Raw genomic sequence first — 22,495 nt, 5'->3', positions numbered from 1 at the left:
GAGGTTACAGCATTGGTGGATAAGGGAAGAGCAACTGATGTCATCTACCTGGACTTATGCAAAGCATTTGACACTGTCCCGCACAACATCCTTATCTCTAAATTGGAGACAGATGGATTTGGCGGATGGACCACTCAGTGGATAAGGAATTGGCTGGATGGTCGCACTCAAAGAGCTGCAGTCAATGGCTCGATGTCCGAGTGGAGAACAGTGACAAGTGGTGTTCCTCAGGGGTCGGTATTGGGACAGGTGTTCTTTAACATCTTTGTTAGTGACATGGACAGTGGGATTGAGTGTACGCTCAGCAAGTTTGCTGACAACACCAAGCTGTGTGGTGCGGTCGACACGCTGGAGGGAAGGGATGTCATCCAGAGACACCTTGCTAGGCTTGAGAGGTGGGCCCATGCGAACCTCATGAATTTCAACAAGACCAATTGCAAGGTCCTGCACATGGGTCACGGCAATCCCAAACACAGATACAGGCTGGGTGATGAGTGGATTGAGAGCAGCCCTGAGGAGAAGGACTTGGGGGTATTAGTGGATGAAAAACTGAACATGAGCCAGCAATGTGTGCTTGTAGCCCAGAAAGCCAATCGCATCCTGGGCTGCATCAAAAGAAGCATGGCCAGCAGGTCGAGGGAGGTGATTCTCCCCCTGTACTCTGCTCTCATGAGACCCCACCATAAGAAGGACATGGACATGTTGGAGCAAGTCCAGAGGAGGGCCACAAAGATGATAGGGGGCTGGAGCACTTCTCCTATGAAGACAGATGAAAAGAGAGTTGTGGCTGTTCAGCCTGGAAAAGAGAAGGCTCCGCGGAGACCTTATAGCAGCCTTCCAGTACCTAAAAGAGGCCTACAAGAAAGCCAGAGAGAGACTTATTACAAGGGCATGTAGTGATAGGACAAGACGTCATGGCTTAAAACTGAAAGAGGGTAGATTCAGATTAGATATTAGGAAAAAAATCTTCATTATGAGAGTTGTAAGGCACTGGAACAGGCTGCCCAGAGAAGTTGTGGATGCCCCGTCCCTGGAAGTGTTCAAGGCCAGGTTGGATGGGGCTTTGAGCAGCCTGGTCTAGTGGAAGGTGTCCCTGCCCATGGCAGGGAGGTTGGAAGTAGATGATCTTTAAGGTTCTTTCCAACCCAAACCATTCAAAGATTCTGTGATTCTATGATTCTTTGATTTTCCCAACACTACGAATTGCAATGTAGTAATTTTGCTAATCACTGAAAAAGTGGCCAAAATGATCCCTTCAAATTCAAAAGGTAGAGAGCTTCTATAAATACAATCAAAATATTACTTTTTACTCCTTCTAGTATTGCAAAGGCAACGTTTGCACAAAGTAAGCCAGAATCTTTCATGGCTTATTCATCACTCTGAGAATTAAGTGCAGTTGCCAGAATCCATGCAGCTGGTTCTTATTTCAGAAAACTAGCGGTTTGCCTTAAAGTTTAGCTTCCAGATTTTATTTGTAGTGGCTCATGGTTAAAAAAAAATTTTTATATATATATATATATGTTTTACTTATAAGTTAACAAATTTAAGCTGATTTTAAAGACATATTGCATTGTACAGTTGTGGGTACCTCAACTTGTCAATAAGACTACTTAAATAATCCTTGTAAAAAAATTTCTTTCATTCATTTGTATTTGTTCTTGAATAGTCAAATACTTGTACAGTAAATTGTTTCATCACTCAGCATTGTTCAGCATAACCACTTGTAGTTGGTTTTGTTGTGTTTTTTTCCCCTCCACACACAGGTTGTGTTATTTTTATATAAACGTTGAATGATTTGTTCAAAGAGGAAAACAAAAAGTGATCAATGTACTCAAGTCCAGTCCAGAGTCCAAAAAAGTCAAGGCACAAAACAATTCACAATGTTTCCACTGTATGCCTTCATTTTCCCTAGAGAAATGTGCATTAAGAAAGTAGCAGTAGCCTTGACTTTATTTAGTCATACAATTCAAGTCCATTTTGATATTACTTCCTCATGTTGTGGTTGTTCCATCTTTTATTTTAGCCCTTAATGAAGGAAATAAATCCCTTAAAGTCACATGAGCTGCAGGCATGTGAGGTTTCTGAATATGTCGTACAGACGATACCTCTTCTGCAATGCCTGCAGATATATCACAGGAGTTTCCAAGTTCCCAGATCAGGGGCTGCTGGGACTATAAACACAGTGGAATAGAATTCAGCTCACAGGATAATTATTTAGGACTTCAGTAAGTTTTGCAGCCTATATCATGTTCAGTGCTGACATGAATTTGCTGCTAGCAGAAAACTACCCTGGGGAGTTTTAAATAGTTCAGATAAGTCTACCTGAACTGAAGATACCTCAGTGGCTGTGCTGTAGTTTCTTCTCCCATGAAAAAAAGGATAGTGGTGACTTTCTAAATTGTTTCATTATTTTATGTGAATGCATTAGGAAACAGATTCAATTAAGTGCCTTTTCTATTCAAGGGATCAAAAGGAACATTTCACTATTTGCACAGACACAGAAATCAGAGAGAGAATAGACTTCTGAGAGGAGGACTTTTAAAAGAGAAATTAACTCATAAAGTGAGACTGTATGGGTCCAGTGTAGAGTTGAATTAAATGATGATGCTGATTTATAAGCCACTGAAATAGGGGTTCATAATAGAAGTGCTGACACAGTAGTAGCAACTGTGAATCAAGTGTTATTGTCATGAGGAAAAACTCCTGAAAGTGCCAGATGAAAGTTTAGAATAATACTAGCAACATATTGCTTAATGTATGTAAACCCCTTCACATCTGAGCCCATCCCCTATGTATACCCCTGCTATACATAGTGGAAAAACATTCACTGTTTGTGATAGTTTTACATGTATTAGGAGAGTATCTTCAGTTGCTGAATTAATCCTACACTCATTAGCAAAGTCCATCAATGGAGTCTTTGCAGTCTTTTTCTACCATTTCTGTTTTCTAGTAGTGCAGGTGTACTAAAGGAGTAGCAGATCAGCATGACCAGGCCCAGTAGATGCATATAACATATGACACATTTAATTTTAAGACAGATCTGTTGGAAGACACCAGTGTGGACTCTTCTTGATTCTCCTGGACCATTATTTTTTGAGAACTTCACCCTGTCATGTTATTTGAGCATTATGGTCTGAAATCAAAGAAATTGCAATTATCTATCCATCTGTTTTAATGGTCAGCACTCCACAAAATTTCATGTCTGAAACCTGTACCTTACCAAGACGACAGACTTTTTTCAAAGCCCATATCACCTTGCAAGCTTTCATCATAATCAGATAATTTTTATTCTTTGGTTTCTATCTTTTGTATTTTATCCACTTTCTGCATCTTCCTTTACAATTAGATTATAAGATCTTTAAAGGAAGACATGTATCCTTTGTCATACATTTGTACCTAACAACAGGCCTTTGAAAGCTCAGTACTAGTGTGGTATGATACAGGACATGGGAGATCAAATACGTTTATCAAATGCCTTTTGTTAATTATGGCAAGGGTAATGAAGTGAGCTGTATCTGTCAGACCCATTGGAACCCATTAATGTGCTGTACAGCCGCTCATCCTTACACCACTGAGCAAACTCAGACACTGGTGAAGAAGTCCTCTTCAAGGCTCTGAATACCATGTTCTCGTTGTCTATTGGAATGCTTAATACCAGCTTATTTCCATGATAACATCTAAGATAATAATGAGACTTTCTATAATAAAGAGATTTCAAACAGCAGAGAGAAAAAAGTGTAGCACCTAAAATAGGTTGTTCAATGGAAGATTATTTCCATTGTCTCAGCTAAAAAGCTGCTCAAGACAGCCTAGCTAAATGAACAGGCTTTTATATGTGTTACCATTGAAAAAGTGAACCAAGAATCCAGTTTTATTGGTATACTTGAACTCTCTCTCTGAAAGAGGTGAAAATCCAATCTTCATTTTGCAGGCCAAGGTATATGTGTGGGTATTCATTAATGGAACAAAAGGATCATTATACACTATACTTAAATCTCATGAGTATTGAGGAAAAAATATACTTACTCCATGTATGCAATTTCAAAAAAGAATGATTAAAGTAATGTGTTTTGGGGAATATGAATGGCTCACTTATGGTCATTGGAAAAGGCTAAAATAGGATGAGATATTCCAATGCAGAGCCTAATTTCTGCTTCATTTTCTTCCCTCACTGGTAATGTAATCCAAAAGCAAGAAAGAAGTGAAAATCTACTGCTTGGAGGCACTGAGACATGGTAAAAGGAAGAATGTCCTAGAGGGAGACTTATAATGAACGATCCATAATTTTGTAATCCATAATAACAATCCAAGATTTTGTTTATAATGCTGTATATTCCAGTATCTATCAGTAAAAAATGTAATGAACACTGACAATAACACTTTCGTATCTTAATGTTATATGTCACTTCACTATGAAACTACATTATGACATAGATAGACAGAAACTTCCCTTTGAAATTACATGAAAATGAGATATATTCAAAGTGGATTTTAGTTCATTCATTGTTCAGGTTGGATGAAGGCAACAATCAAGAGTACAAAGCATTAATCATGAAAGTCATAAAATAAGGTATAATGTTATTTTAGATGGTATATTTTTTCAAATAAGAAACTGTCGTGGTTTAACCCCAGCCAGCAACTAAGCACCACGCAGCCGCTCACTCACTCCCCCCCCATCCAGTGGGATGGGGGAGAAAATCAGGAAAAGAAGTAAAACTCCTGGGTTGAGATAAGAACGATTTAATAGAACAGAAAAGAAGAGACTAATAATGATAATGATAACACTAATAAAATGACAACAGTAGTAATAAAAGGATTGAAATGTACAAATGATGCACAGGGCAATCGCTCACCACCCGCCGACCGACACCCAGCCAGTCCCCAAGCGACGAAAAAACCCTGCCCCCCCCCACTTCCCAGTTCCTAAACTAGATGGGACGTCACATGGTATGGAATACACTGTTGGCCAGTTTGGGTCAGGTGCCCTGGCTGGGCATGAGAAGCTGAAAAATCCTTGACTCTAGTCTAAACACTACTGAGCAACAACTGAAAACATCAGTGTTATCAACATTCTTCACATACTGAACTCAAAACATAGCACTGTACCAGCTACTAGGAAGACAGTTAACTACATCCCAGATGAAACCAGGACAGAAACTAACAGATTAGAAGAAACTTGTTTACATTAAAAATCTAAAGCTAAAACATGAGAAAAAGATAAATAGAAATTAAAATTTCAGATTTTGCCATTTTAAGATTGGCCTAAAAGTGTTTGCAATAATTTGGGCTGGTTGAAAATGACGAGTTTCAGTTTGGTAAGTTCAGAAATTAAAATTTCAGAAATTAATGATGCATTTTAAGCTGTTTAAATCCAGTGTCAGATTTTGTTTTCTAATTTTGTAATATGACTCCCACTCTACTTGATATCTGTGATTTTGCTTTAAAAACAGCTACTATGTAATATCTGTCCCCATTAAATACTTGTAATATGCATAGTTATATTTTTCCCTCATCAATGAAAGAATTTGCATTAAATAACCTCACTCCTGCTGAACTAAATTTAAAAACTATTTCATGAAGTAGCTTAGGTCAGACTTTTAGAGGATCTCTTTAGTTTATAAATATTATTTATTTGTATACATAAAAGCCAGCCCTTGTTTATGGATATGAATATCAAAATATGAAAATCCATTCACAACTTCTCAACTGACCCTTCGGGATTTGGAATTTAGCCTAAAGGAATGAATATGCTTACAAAGATTTCCGGACACAGCAAAGAGTATTCTGTGAAAATATGGTTTGAAGACAGCGCTTTCTATCTGAGTGCTAGATGTGCGCAGTATAAGTAAAAACAAGCAAAAATAAGAGATTTAAAATATTTGCATTTCTAATGTGGTATCCCATTGCACTTCCAAAAAGAAAGGGAGAGAAAATAATTATATATGTACTCATACAATCTGCAAAGTTTTTACAAAATATTCAGTGTAATAGTATAAATTAAAAAAAAATAAATGAGAAGAATCATCCAGTTAATAGTCCAGATGCTTCCCAGCAGATTAAATGTATTTGCCACTTAAAATGTCTCTTAATTAAAAATTATATGATTTCATATGCATTAACTAATTCTAGCACTAATGATTCTCTGACCCTCCTATTATATTATTAAAATCTAAATGTCTAATAAAATGTTCTATATGCTTTTCTATATACCTTATACTTTTTCTCCTGTTGTTTACTCAGCTTTTGTGCCAGATGATTGTAACATTAAGGTGTATCCTTCATAACCAGAGACAATTACAGAATTGTTAAGACAAAGAGGCTGACCTAAATACCTAGAAAATTTTGCCTCAAATATACTTTTTTAATTTTATTTTTTTTCTGGTGCAATACTATTTCCTCAGCAGTGCATGGTTCTTTCAGTGGGACAGATTTCAAGCAGATGTAACAAAAAGAAACTGCTTCCATAGCAGAAATGTGTTTGCAAGAAAAAATGTAAAAACCCTAAATTTATTCAGTAAAATTCTTTGCAGAGAAGTGAAGGACTCATTTTCAAAATTATTTAATCTCTCACCAGTGCTGGCCATGGTTTTAAGGAGTACAGAAGTACAACCAAACTGACTTTTAAATATATTGATTTAAATAGATCTATTGATTTAAAAAAATATATTTATTTTAAAACAAATACATCCTGTAGGTTATGAAATATATGTTCTTTTATCTACTACGAGTCTTGTGTAAAGGGAGCTGATAGTATTGGTTGAGTCCTTGTTATGAAATGGCTATATAATAACTGCTGAAATCACAGCTGATAATAATTTTGGCAGTCTCAGTGGGGAAGCCACAGACAGATTTACCATGGCAAGATGAACCATTTTTGCAGAGTTTGATTCCCTCAGAAGAAGACCACACAAGACAGCTTGAAGGATTTTGCAATGATGCATTTGGATGAGCTAAACTGTAAATTTGTGATCTGCCTGTCGTGAGGAGTGGCACATAGCTGTGCCACCTGAGGAGCAGAGAATGACTCAGAGCATCACTGTTCTTTCCTGCCCCGTGGGAGGTATAAGTTGCTTTGAACTTTCTCTTGTGTAACAGCTAACTTGTCTTGCATGTCTGTCCAGATGCTCTAGCAACCCTCAGAGGAGAAAAAGTCTGCCTGCTTCCAACTCAATTCCTAATTGCTTACTTTGAGATGTCAGTACAGGCCTATGTGAATGAAGACAGGCAGCCCTTGAAGACAGGGTTATTAATGTCACTCCTTTCACAGACACTAAAGGATGAAGTCTGAAATGCTTCCTCTCATTGAGTAGCACTTCATTTCAGGAATAATTCTGGATTCATTCTAAACATGAAAATTTATATCTGCTGATGTTGCCATTTCTCCCTCTTTCCGTGAGTTTGTATACTTTGTCCATTCATAAGCAGTCTTGCAAACTGTTGAGATTCTCTTGAATCATACAACTTTCCTTATGTATGACTAATTTTAAAGCATTAATCATAAATTGTAATGCTTAATTTAACTTTGAGAATCAAGAAAAGTGTAAGTATCCTTGTATTAGTTTTGTAAAACACTACAACTAGTGAATAACAACAGCTTCCTTGACTTTGATGTAATGTTCTGTGTTGAATTGGTCAGCTGTGTTAAACTGCTGTCCCTAGACCAAAAAAGAAAAAAAAAAAAGCAGTTGGTTCTGGCCAAAAATACATTTGAGTTAAAGAGAATATCAATGAATAGGCATGAAGAATTGTAGTAAAAACCTCTACAACACCTATGCTTGGAAATGAAGGTAATCAAGGATTGGTTCTCATGGGTTTTGGCAATAAATACAGAAGAAAAATTCCATCTCCCAAAATGATGGCATCATGTTTTCTGAACAAAAGAGAAAGGAAAGGAGATTAACTGGATGGTTAAAAAAGAAGATTAACTGGATGGTTAAATGATCCCCTGAAAACTGTGTATATTGCAGCCCAGACAATGGCACCAGTGGGTTTAGTATCAGGTATTGTCAGCATGTCAACTGTTCACACAGAAGTCACAGGCCTTATCTGTCCCATTTATGCTATGTGGTGTGTAGGGAGGGAATTCTAAGCTTTCTTCTTGCTCCTGTTTGCTGATGACATCATACAGGTCCTTGCATAAGGCTACTGATAGTGACTTTGGGTTGATGGAGGAAACCTAATTTTAAAGGATCTTAATACATAACTTAGGTTAGATATTCAGGTCATATTCTTCAGGGATATATTTTCATGTCGAATTCTTACCGTAATATCTGACTTGTTGAAGCTTGAGATCCTTAAAGCAGAAAAAAAATAGTGGGCCTTTATAAAATTGAAAATTCTGGACATACAAATGATGGACTGGCATTTAGAAAGTCTGTCTGAAGTAATGAAACTGTCTATATATTGCCAGCTATACATTAATGTTGGCAGACCTGGGAACAGTAGAGAGTGCGATTCTGTAGGGCTGAGCTGTCAAGGAGAAAAGAAAAGCTATCCATATCCTAAAACCTTAAAGAGTCATTTAGACAGATGGGAGAGAAGAAGAAAAGTATCTCTAATGCTTAAACTAAAAAGGAGAGTCCTATGTCCTGATCTGCCAACAAACTCACTTGGTGACCTCACCTAGAGAAATTTTATGAATGCTAATGGCTCAGAAGGCATCCCAAGCAGTGCTCACAATGTGTGACTGTAAATGTAAGAAATATTAATAAATATTAATAGTTTTTAAATAAATGTCTTTCAAGTTATACTCAAATATATGAGAGTATATTAGCCAAAATTTTGAGAGTATTAAGCATTATTCAAAGATAAATGAATTGAACTGAAATGAAAAAAATTACCTTCCATAACTTTTTATTTTGTTTAAGACAAAAAGAGTTTCTCCTTTTCTAAAGTTCATTTGTTCTGAGCTTTTTTTTTAATTTTCTTTTTTCTTTCTTTCAGAAAGATTTTACATTTTTCTTTTTTAATCAGCTGATGTGATCATTCTCCACAGTCATGCAGTTAAGTTGTATGATCATGTCTGTGATTAGATCTATATTAAATTACATCTATCATTATGTATTTCCCAAATATGTGACAGTGTAAGAAAATGTCACTCTTACAAACCAGTATCATAGTTTGCAAGCTGGAAATGATACCTATAACAGATGGCATATCTCAGTTGAGGAGTGAGGTTGGCCCAAGAAATTAATCATGGTGTGCAAGAGAAATAATATGGAACAGAGGTGTTAATAACTCATATCATCTATACCATAAAGCCCAAAATGAATCAATAATTAAATGGTTAACTATACAATATAGGTGTTTGTTGATTGTTACTTTTAGTATGTTGGACATCTTCATACTGAATAAACAGATCAACACAAAGGCAGGGGGATTTTGAGCTCCAGGCCCAAGAGAAACTTTAACTCATGACTAGATTTCATAAACAAGCCATAAAATTAATAACTGGCAATGCAGGATGCACGCATGCTGCAACAGCTAATGGAGGTCCATACAGAAGTGTCAGAATTATAGTCCAGCTTGCTACCTTCTGTGACTTCATTTGCTTGTCTTTCTCTAACATACATAAAATAGTAGTTCCTAGTCAAGGACAAAGCTAAAAGTCAGAGTGTGTGCACAGGGAGCATGCCTGGGATCGAAATCTCCCTTGTGAGCACTCCTATGCACCAAGCAAAGGAAAGTGTCCCTCCCAGCTGACTGAGGACTGTTCACAGAGAATTTACTGAGCACACCACTGAGCAGAATTTGATTGACATGATACAGCTCCAGTACCCAACCTTACTTCAAAGCAATAACGTTCTAGAAAGTATCCCAAACTTGGGCTAAGGTCCAGTTTGCTTTAATAAGGTAGTAACATATCTATTCCAAGAGCTGTTTGGGCATTGAGATTGTAATTTGAAAAATAACAGTTGAAGTTTCCAAATTTACTTTTGATCTGTACTGAAATGGAGGTTCTTTATATTTACCCCACTCCTTCCAAGAATAATAAGAATTGAATTAATTTTCTGTGTTAATCTGAACAATGAAGCTCATGTACCTCTCCAGTGAATGCTTAGCAATCTGTATCAAATGAAGCAGTGTCACAGGAAGACGATGAAAGGTTCTCATCCAGAATGTCCTGGTACAGGGGCTAAGGTATCATCTTACTAGGTGAAGTGAGGACATTTGAATCACAAAACGTGTTTTGTGACAGCCTTAATTTTTAGGTAATGGGAAGGAAGACTATGGATCTTTTATTTTGCAAGTCCCCCAAAATATTAGACAGAACTTTTCATTCAGCATATATCTTGTTTCTTTTTCAGTGAAAGGGGTGGGGTTTTTCTGGTTGTTGGGGTTTTTTTTAAATTATATATCCATGCAAACTTGCTCGTTTGGTGTGATGGAAAGAAAGGAAGCTAGCACTTTTTTTGTTGTGGATCTGTAAAACAAACAATTTGTAACCTCTGGCTTCTACTACAGGAGTAACCACAGTCTTGTTACGTAACCCCATGTAAGTCATTTAATATCCAGTTTCCATTTTTGCTACAGTAAAATAGGAGTAAAATACTATTCTGGCTCCCAAAAGAGTTGTGAAGAGCTTTGGGATTTTCTCATGAAGGAAGCTATATAAAAGCTGACTCATTTTCTGTGATTATTCTCATGGAAGAAAATCTATTACTGGAATGTTGGCACAAAGCAATCATAAAAGGGACACTGACATGGAGAAGAACTTTTTATTTTAAAACTAAGCTAATACTTTCAGATACACAGTTTGTTATTCACTTCACTACAATAAATTTCTGGTTTTACAATGTATTATATACAAATTCATTAATATCAATGGAATGTGTTTGTGCCAGACTGGTCTCTGTGTAAAGATCCATTCGTGGATTACAACATTTTTCCATGGTAGTCAGAATTTAATTAACTGGAAATACTTTTTTCCTCATGTGAAAGGATTCTTTTCCTATTCTTTATAATGTTTAGTTTAGTTCTATTTTCTGATACTAAGTTTATTACTCAGTTTATTAACTTACATGAAGTACTACTTTTTCATGTGTATATTCTATATCCATTAAAACTCTCTGGTTGTTAAAAACTGCCCTTATAAAACACTGACAATGTCAGTTGTGTCAATCAATTCAACACATATCTAGGACTGAATTAAGTATCAGCTGAGTCTGTGATCCTGTTAAAGATTTGTATATTAATGTCATGGTTTGACTCCAGCCAGCAACTAAGCACCGCAGCTGCTCACTCACTCCCCCAACTCCCAGTGGGATGGGGGAGAAAATAGGGAAAAGAAGTAAAACTCGTGGGTTGAGATAAGAATGGTTTAATAGAACAGAAAAGAAGAAACTAAAAATGATAATGATAACACTAATAAAATGACAACAGTAATAATAAAAGGATTGGAATGTACAAATGATGCGCAGTGCAATTGCTCACCACCTGCCAATCGAGACCCAGTTAGTCCCCGAGTGGTGACCCCCCCGCCCCCATTCCCCACCAGTTTATATACTGGGCATGACGTCCCATGGTGCGGAATACCCCGTTGGCCACTTTGGGTCAGCTGCCCTGGCTGTGTCCTGTGCCAACTTCTTGTGCCCCTCCAGCTTTCTCGCTGGCTGGGCATGAGAAGCTGAAAAATCCTTGACTTTAGACTGAACATTACTTAGCAACAACTGAAAACATCAGTGTGTTATCAACATTCTTCTCATACCTAACTCAAAAACATAGCACTGTACCAGCTACTTGGAAGACAATTAACTCTATCCCAGCTGAAACCAGGACAGTTAATTTGCACAGAAGGAAAATATACCATTGGGGATAAATATTTCTAAAAATATATGTTTAATGAAGAAGAATCTGTAGTACTTAAATGGTTTTTCCTGTCATTTTCTAAAACCTTTAAGTATATATATTTATAAAACCAGGCAATGACCCTTTAAATCATGTGCTAGTCATCTGACTCCACCTTATTTTGGAAGCTTTTCTACTGAAGAAAATATGTTCTAAATAAGAAATGAGTGAGTATTTTGTTTTTAAATGAGTACTTCATTTCCCATTAATAAATTTGCAGGTTTTGATAATGACACAATTTTATTTAATTTTTTAAAACAAAAGTGAATTTAATGCGCTTTTTTTGTAGTCTGATATTTAAGATAACAACTACAGTCCAGTATGCTTGGAAAATTTTACCTTCTCAGATGCTAAAAAACTGAAATTGATTTATCCTTCAGATGAGAAAACTCACTCCTAAATGGAATACAGTTTGTTTCCCCCAAACATAATGTAACTTCTAATGTGATGAATAGGCTTTCAGTATTCAAACTGATTACTCAATTTAGCAGAAAACTATAAGTTTAATGATACATTGAACAACAAAGCTCAAGAAAAACTTCCGATTTTCTTCTACTATATGACAAATGTTCTCCAAGCACAACATAAGCAGCCAGTTCCTTCAGATCTGCAGTGCTGATCAATTTTGCTGTGCTATGAGCGCATTTACCAATTTTGTATTCGCTGGACATATGGAACCACGTCACTGGTGGTAATTTAGTTCTGAGTACTGTGTAAACGGGATCACAAAGAAGAATGAAGAACTGAACTTTTTTTACTGATTTTGTTGTTCATCAGGATTTTAAAGTGTTAAAAAATACTTTCTTTAAAAAGAAATAATTTTGGCCAGATTTTCTCTGAGGACTAAACTTCCTTCAGCTAGGCATGTGGCAAGAGGCCCTCTTTCAACTCTAGCTGGAGCAGTTGAAAATGTTACTACCCCCAGAAACTAGCCACTTCTAGAGGCTCCGCTCCACAGAGCTCAAGTGGTGCAGTAGAAAATGTGTTTTTCTTGCTCACCTTCTGTGCAAAGTCAGTCACGTTAGTGCAGACTGTTGGTTTAAGGTAACTGGCCTGCCTTTGTACGAAAACAAATCAGAAATATTCACCTGCTCTGCTCTGCAAGGAATAACCTTACCATTTGATGGAATAGCAAGAAAGAGAAGTGTACCATTTTTTTTTACCACTAAGCGCAGATCAGAAAAGGAGACTATAGACCCGAGAACTATCAGTTCTCCTAACTGGGTATAAAGAGTAGCTGGTGATAATCATAGCTCTGTTTCTGGAGATGATATTGTTTATTCCCTGATCTTTGCCATGCTGCATTTTTCAAAGGTTGAATCTTGTGACTATTATGAAAAAAATTTTCCTACTTAATGTTGCACAGAAATTTTCTTAAGAGGAATTCTGACCTTTTCTATATGCAATACCCAGTAAACAGTCAAAATAACAAATATATATAAATAAAAAAGAGAACAGTTCATAAAACAGAGGGAAAGGGCCAAATTCATAGCAAACATTTTTTGCAATTACCAATTTGCCCCTTTTCCCCATTTCTCTCCACCTGATACCCTCCTGCGACAATGTGGGGCTCTGCAGCTATCAGTGTGATTAAACCTAGGCAGAACTCCTTCTCAAGGGGAGTTCTGACCTTCTCTCTTTGTACTTTATAGCCTGCCAGCAATGGTGTTGCCTAACAGAAACCTAAAATTAATTGCCTGCCTAACATACTGGGAATGTCTATCACGTTTTCATCCCCAAGAATAAATACATTTCTCTGTGTTCTGTTTTGTGGTTTGTTTGGGTTTTATTTTTCCCTGGCAATGACCTCTTCACAAGCCAGTGACTGTTTAAGTTGCTCCTCATCCTTACCTGAATACATTTTCTGTGACAATACTATTTTAACATCTCGCTTGCAGCACCATTTATTCTCCTGTTGTTTTATAACTCTTTCTGCAATAAAGTCCTCCCTGACTTTCATCTGCTTAGCACAGGGCAGGTGTCAGCCTTGCCAGCCTCGTCAGAAGTACCTGATTATCCTCTCAGTGAGCTCAAGGTTAAGTATCTTGACCTCAGAGTTTGGAGTTCTGAATTGCACCATATCTCATTCACCTCTAAGTCAAAGATAAGAGTTTGAACCCCCTTGTGGAAGACGAAGATGGAAGATCATTGTTTAAACTCAGAAAGATCTGTATTTTCTTATCTTACTCAGATCAATTTGATCTCTAGCTGTTCCAATTTCTATTGGCTTTTGTAACAGCTTGTTTCTTCTTTCTGTTCAGCTCTTACCCAGCAGTTTCTGATTCAAGTGCTGTGAAAAGCAAATAGATTTCACCACACAGACCAGAAGAAAATAGTGATAACAAATAGGAGATGCAAAATATCTGATGGATTTGCCTTTTAATTTAAAAGAATTTTTATGAAAGCCATTTTATAGGATTCAACCAGTCTAAATGAATTCCTTATAAAAAACATCAGAAAAAAACAACAATATGAAAACATCTTTATCATAACAGGTAATAATAGGAAGGGGAAAGGTGTTATGGTTAACTTTTAAATCCCCAATTTATAGGAAATACATCTTTAGTCTTGCCTATGGCTCTTTACTATAAACACTTCTGCTGCAATCATGCACGCAAAACTTCAGCCATATTAGAAAGACATTTTGTGAAAGCCTATGGTTTAGTTTGATTTCACAGCTTAAGTCTATAAATAATTAAAGTTCATCCTGAAAACCAGATGTTAGTATCGGGGGAATTCTGTTTGGGTATGTAACTGTTGCAAGGCAAAGTGTCAGGGTGAAAGTGCAATTTGTCCATGTTCTTGCTCTGAGTGTCATCATCTATGTAAATATGAAAGCAAGGCTCCGTAGGGAAGAATTCTGTAAAACCTGTTTTCCTTTAAAATTCCATTAATTTGGGGGAGGCCTGTCATTTTATAAATAATGAATTTTCTCTTATTATTTTCTCGACCACACTTTCAAAAAATCCTATATAAATTTTAAAATTACATTATTTCCCAAAGTAACTGGTAGTTCAGAGGATAAAATGTGAATTTGAGAAATAAAGATAATATTCTTTTTAGATTTCCTTTCATAGTGTAAAATTTACATGCTGTATTTCTCTTCATTAGAGATGGGTGAATATCAAAAAACATTTTCCATGCCTTTTTTTTTTTTAATATGTGTATGACCTTCTATTTTCTATTTTTTCCATATAAATTTAATTCCAAGGAATATTCAGGTGATAAAATAAGCCCTAAAATTATTCTTCACTAAAGATTAATTGCAATGTGACATGCTTGGACCACCACAGGAGGCACATTCAAAATAGCCTTTTTGAATATTTGCAGCATCAACTTTTAAAAGTGCATTCAGCCAAAAAGGGAACTGAAACATTATCATGTGGCTTATGTTTCCAAGACAGCATATGGGAACAAGAAAAAATATGGCTTCTTTTTCCTCAGCATCGTCATTTTTCTTTAATATCATAATTTTCTTAAAATATCCTCATCATTAAAACTTTTCTTCTTAGTTATTCTTAAAAGCATTAAAATCTGACATTTGAAAATATAAAGATTTGTGCTTTGAAGTCTGTCCTTCAATCTTTACTCCACCTCTTTTTCCATCCTTTTTGTTTTAATTTGGCAGCTTTTCAAGGGATGATGTTTTATTTTAACAGTGTAATGCATGTTACTACATTGCAGTGGAGAGTACCTTGAATGGTATGAAGTCTTTCAATCAAGCACTATGGCAATACCTGCACTACTGCAATACTGCACTAAAGGAAGTAGCAATACTTTCAATGAAGAACTGACAGTCTAAGGACCTGATCATGCAAAAACAAACTTCAGTTCATATTGGATGTCTTTAAAGCTTCTCTCCCTAAAGTCTCTTACTGGTCCTTAATATTAAGTGTTTTATGTTATGTACTCTATGTACCAATCTTTCAGAAACAGATTTTACAGAACAAAAATATTCACCATTAAACTGCTATATTAAGCTGTGTAGAAAAACGTGTTTTCCTTTAAAAGACCAGAATTGATTTTCAAAGGAAGGTCTACATTTGCTTTGCATCATCCTTCAGCTCATACTGGAAAGAGTACAATGCAGCCAAGTCTTTGGCTTTTTCTCAGCTGTTTCCAAAGTAAGCCAATAACTGATGTCAAAATGCTCATTTGGCCACCACATGATGTCTGTCTTCTTGGGAACCTTCCAAACAGCTTCTCTGAGCTATTTCAGAGCAGCGATTATCACCTGTCCTCGTTATTTTGTGAAGGCACAAATGTCAAAGTTTCGGCTGGAAAAAATTTCTACACAAAAAAGTAGTATAATACGCTATACCCTTTAATATCAGAAAACTGCAGATGTTTCACACAGATTTTGTTTGCATTAAGAAAGGTACAAAGAAATATGCTTAAATGCAGATAGATAATATCACCAATAGATCAGTCAAGTAGGTTCTTGTGATGACATGAATAGTATACACACTGCATATGGGTGCATATATTACTATATTAATAATAGAATGTGCTACTAATTCTGCATCTATATTATTAAAAGTATTCTTATGAATTTTTAGAAATACATATGTATCCTATATGTATTAATAATCACAAGGTATAAATATCATATACTTCATGAAAGCAGAAGTATGAACCAGATTGACTGACAATGACTCTTGTCTTCTTATCAGGTTTCGCAACTGTCCTCTGAAAGTTCAGGTCTCAAGGTCACTTTCCCAGACCAATTTTCAGCAGCCCAAGGGTTACTTTCCACACAGTAAAATAAAAATATGGATTTTAGATAAGAAAGGCTAGTTCCAGGTGGCTATCAGTCCCAATAAAATGATCATTACAGAAAGAGACAGCATTAATTTATCCCTTTGCTTTGAGACATAACATAATCCTCATTGGCCTAACATCTTACTTTTCTCCGCTAATTTCTCCGCATCTTGGTTACATCTACTTTGTGTCTAAAAGCTATAAATAAAAACCATGGAAAATATTCCTATATCTGTGGCAAGGCAAAAATAGGCAAGAAATAAAATTACTGCAGAAAATTAAACAAGAAAACATGAATGTTACTTGCTACAGCTTTCCTGCAATGTCACAAAAATAAATATGGACAACTTCCTATTTTAGGCATCAAAATCTTTGTCAACTAGCAATTTAAATTTTCCATTGAATTTCCTGTTAATGGTTTGGGACTTTTTGCTTGTTACTTACTTAATTTTTCCTTCTGTTGTTCAGAATAAGAAAATGAGCTGAATAAAGAGCTCCAGTACTCCGGAGTTTTGGAAACCATCTATGTTTTCACTAATGAAACTTGCAAGTTCATTGCTCCAGGCCCTAGGCAAAGGACTATGTTCCAATGGTCTCCCTTTTTCTCCATGTAGAGTTTAACAGGTCTGAAGAGCTATGTCTCCAGCGGATATAAGCTTTGTTTAACGTTCTTGGGCATATGTGAAACTATCAACATCGAATGTTTATAAGCCCCAGGCCTGTAAGGATTAGATGAATACGATTTTTTTGCTTTCTCATCTGCTTCAAAAGCAGTTATGGGTTATGCATACCAGTTTCACAAAGCACCTCATTCAGACCTAGGTTTAGGTGCTTAAGTCCAAAAGAGGGGAAAAATTTTCTGAGTATCTCTCTTCAGAGTTTTCTGTTGCCTGTTTAGCCTCAGGTGCTGTGAACCTCATACCCAGATCTGTTGATGGAGTGTACCTGTCTCCTAGAGACATCTAGCTTATGAATTACAGTCCTGAAAATAGGCGCTATGCCATAATTCTCAAATTTCTAGCTTGAGGATTTCACTCATGATCCCCACTAAAACTAAGTGCAATATTGCTATTGCAGTAGAAGCAGGCATCAGAAACAGGACAAAGTTACTGTTTTGCTTAACTTAGATCTACTGTGTCATTCTATATGGACCATTTTCCAGAATCCAGATTCCTCAGAATCCAGTTTTGAAACAGAACAGAATTGGCATTGCTGATGATGTTAACTTTAAATGAATTTAGAGAAAGTGATTCAATTTAAAATCATATAACACTTGACCCAACTCTCAATATAATCTGTAAAACATGAAAAATATTGAAAATGTCTTAAATAACCAGGAAAAAAAAGTTACAAGTTAATTTATTTAGACTCTTATAATTCACTAATTGTTCAGCATTTCCAATGATCTTACTAAAACATATTCATTTCTAAATGGAAAAACAAGATGCAAAACATCCACTGATATGTTTTCTAGAGGCAAGTAAAATGAAGCTTAAATTCATACACTGCTGATATAGTTGCTTCTAGCCAGACATTGTGAGATGACCATTTGGAAGTGCTTTTTTGAAAAAGTTTCTTAACTCTGATACAAAAATACAGTTTTAATTGTGTATATTCAAAATCATCACCATAAAGTTAAGCACAAGTCAAAAAGCATAGGCTTCTGAAAAACATATTGTCAAGGAAAATATTTCTATGGCTCCATCCATTCTGACCTCTAAAACTTAAATGTAATGCCCAGAATATTCACATTGCATTTCTAACTCTGGACCACGCAAACTACATTTTTAGATCATTAATTAATTTTAATTATTTTCAGTTTTCTAAAAGTCACCTGACAGTTCATCAACAAAATAATTGTTTCTGTTAAAGAAAACAGCTCTTTAATTATTTAGAGAATTCCCATCAAATAGCAACAAATTAGTTGTGGAACACTTGATGCTTTCTACTAAAACTAGGAATTACTTAGAAATTCATCTGGCTTTTAAATAGTGTGTTATTTGGTACAACTGACAACGCCTTTTCACATCTAATTTTCATAGTTTTCCAGCTAAGATGAAAAGCTTCTGTCAAATTTGCCCTGAAGTAATTTTGATTTCAACTTAACTTTTCATTTGTTTGTTTGCAATGTTCACATTCTTACTAAGAAGGAAAAAAGGTGCAGAAAAGCAAGGCCGCCATCCAACTTTTGCACAGCGTATTTTTTTAGACTGATTGCTGATTGTTCCTGGTGTCCTGTATGCAAATCAGACAATTACAAAATTATAATCTAAATGTAAATATGAACAATATGAGAACCTCTGACAACAATCAAAGAGGTCCTCTTCAATGTTAGAAATCAGAAGATAATGAACTAACAAAACTCTCCTTCAATCTCCTTCACGAAGGAACTGGGGGGGGGGAGGTCTGCGAAAAGAGGCATGTGTAAAACAAAAATCTGTGGAAATGTTTGAGACCTCTTTCATGAGGATTTTTGGTGAAAAGACTTAGACTCACAGAGGGCTTTTCAGAACATTGCACACTCTCATGAAGGAGGTCTCTGTGAGTAATATATTTCTTGGCCAAATCTGTGTTCTTTTCTTTCCTGCCACATTCTCCTGAGAAGAGAATAATACTTGAAAAAAATCCCCCAGTGCCAAGCCACAGGAGGAATTCATGTTATTTAAACAATTGGAGAGGCTAGAGAAGATTGGTAGTGAAGCTCAAGCCTCAAGGAAGAACACAAGAGAAGAATGAGCCTAGGAATATAACTTAGTGTTATCAGAGATAACAGCTGATCTTCATCAAATGAAACTGTTTTGGAAGAAAATGGTGCTTGCAATATAAATTTGTGGGACTGATATCCCACAAATTTACAGAATGGCTAGACATACTTCACCAGAACTTCAGCCCTCTTTCTCACATATGTCCTATTACCTTTTCCAGCAAGAAAACTGAATGTGGAAAGACGGAAGAAACTTGCCCTTAATGCATCTGCAGCCGTTGCTGCAGCCAGTCTTACCAGATTTGTGTCTGTATGTTTGGTAGTTAAATTATGACACTTAATCAAAGTTATTTCAGCTGTGTATTTGCTGTTTCTTATGAAACCCACCTCAGCAGCCCCTACAGCTTTTGAAAATAATACAGTAAGTCTTCTGCTTCAAAATACATCCAATTAATTACTGACTTTACCTTTTGCAGCTGCTTCTACCTGATATATCCTGTGCCGCTAGAAGTAATTGAAAGTGGTGTAATCATAACTTACAATGATAGCTTTTGAATTGCCATACAGCATTCAAATAGAATCCAAAATCATTAAGATAATAGAGAAACAATATTAATTTATGCTAACCAGACATTTCTTTAGTTGCCCAGATCTTGATCATTGACTAAATTTTTGTTTCACTAGGCTAAAAATATTAATGCAGAGATGTGACTTGGGAAACAAGAAGAAAAGGACAAGATTTGTTATACATTTGGTCTGAAGATTCTGTATTGGCCAAACACTTTTCATGCTGCCTTTTTCAATGGATTGCTCTGACAGAAAAGGTCACAAAGTTTTATGCTGGAAAATAAAGAATAAAACAGAAAAGGAGAAATATAATTGTTTTGGCTGAAAAGTTCAGCAAGGTCTAGACATGTTGGGCAGTTGGACACTGATTTTATTTTACTATAGGGTCACACATTGCAATGACAGCAAAGTCAATTCAGTACTGCAGCTGATTCAATTTCCTTTGCCTTGCATGGGGAGCAAAGTATCTTTCTTAAAAGACAATATATTTTCAATAATTTTTCAAATCATTTGTCAGTAACAACTGCTTAGAAGGCTGATATTGAAATCTATTTGCTTATCAAAATGTTTTCTTCTCTAGTGTGTAAAGCTTCATGCTGGTTATTGTAAACTTGCCATTGATTTTCAAACAGTTGCAGAGAACTGGGGTAAAAGAAAGGTCCCATTTTGAAGAAAAATGGATAGCTGAAAGGTCTAATAAGTAAAATAGATGACAGAGAGTATTTTTGTACACTGTAAGCTTTTAATTTTCGAGGCATGTTGAACAGCGTTCATTTCATTTCATCACAGTCCACAATGATACCAAAAAATGCCGTTAATTCAAATTAAAGGAGAAATACAAGTTTTGCCAGTCTTGGAAAGCTGGCCATTCATTTCAACAACTGCAGCACAAGACTTTTCTTCTTGAACATCAGTGCTTTCACTGCTATTTTGGAAAAATGAAAAAAAAAAAAGCTATGATTGTGCTTATTTCAGAGTACTAAGGAGAATACTTTTTCCTTATATACTTAAATTTTCATTCCAAATAGATGAAAGACATATCAGACTATGAAAATTCAGCATGAGTTGAGCTTGGAGACAAGAGCTAGGTAACTATATTCTCCAATTGTCTTCAGCACATTAAAAAAGTTAGTATTCTTGAAGTGATCATACACTAGAAGCCTTCAGTGTTGAATTAAAGAGGTAAAGCTTCAATTCTAGAATAAATGATTTATTCTAGAGGAGCTAAGTTACCTGTAACTTTAAGTGAAATCATTAGTTGTCTTAGTACATTTTATCTGTGAGCAGTGCAACATTCCCCACTGAAGCTTTATGTCTTTGGTGCCTGAATTCCATTTTAGTATGTTTTCCTTTCTTTGATTAATTTACATAGAAGAATACTTGCTGTTCCCGCAGAAAAACAGGCATTTTGGAACTGCTAATGCATGCACTTGAAATGACAGTTAATTCATCAAAGACGTTTCGCACCTATTTCCGTGGGATTCAGTTATGCCTGATACTATTGAAAAAATAAATTATGTAAAGTGAAAAGGCAACATTACCTATTCTTATATCAATAAAAACATTTCCTTTTTTAATTGATAGGAAGAAAAGATGCAAAGCAGTCATAGAGGCTTAGGACAACCTTCTGGTTTTCATTAAGACTGTGTCCTGAAAGAACGGAAAGAAGTAAAGAAAGGAAGTGATTTCCTTACAGAAAAAAAGGAAGGAAAAGTTTGTTTCAAAACATATCAGCAAGAGTTCGGTTTTTCCATAATTCAGGAACTGTAGTTCTAAATAAATTGAGGTGTCCCTACTGTTTACTGCATGTAATACAAAATTTTCTCATCAGTACAATATTTTGACTGAGTTTCAGTGGTTCTTGCATACAGAATGACAAACCTAAACTGTATTTTAGGACATAGTTTTAAAACATAGTGAATAAAAGGGAGTGGATACATAGGCAATAAATGCATGTAACTAATAATCCTAATTCACCAAGGGAACTAGGATAATTTATTTACTTAATGAAATTTATACTACTTCATACTCATTCTAAAGAGTAAATTCTAACAAAGATGAAAACCCCAAATTTATCAATACCTGAGTAGAATGCAACATATATATTAGAACATTTTCTTTTCTCATAAATAAAACCAAGACCATTTAATGAACAAGCAAATTGTTTTGATGAGGAAATGTCACTAGAAATAGCTATATGAGTTTACAGTTTGAAGTTAACCTCCAAAAATAAAACATGCAAAATTAACAAAACAAATTACTTGCTATGGATAGGCTGCATGTCAGACAAGACTTCACTGAAGGGACTAAGAACTTTATTTTCCTAAAGAGCTTGTCAGACTTTATGTTTGGGCATGCCAAAACTGAAGAGACAATTTGTGAGGCAATTCACTAATCCACCTGAAAAAGAATGGAAAAATCAGACCTTTCAAACTTCAAAGAAAATACTTGAGAAGTGACCTCAGGTTGTTTTGTCAACAATATATAGATGTGACTGGACATCTCAGCAGGGAATACATTTTGTGCCAGAGCCAGAAAAACAGAGAACAAATACTGGTATTCTTGGGACGGCATGGCCACACAGCCTTCCTGACTGCACACCTCATTGGGCTCCGC

This window comes from Haliaeetus albicilla, chromosome 1 (genome assembly GCF_947461875.1).
Source record: "Haliaeetus albicilla chromosome 1, bHalAlb1.1, whole genome shotgun sequence".
NCBI classification, from domain to species: Eukaryota; Metazoa; Chordata; class Aves; order Accipitriformes; family Accipitridae; genus Haliaeetus; species Haliaeetus albicilla.
The sequence above is the reverse complement of the archived record's forward strand: the minus strand, read 5'-3'. Positions refer to the sequence as shown.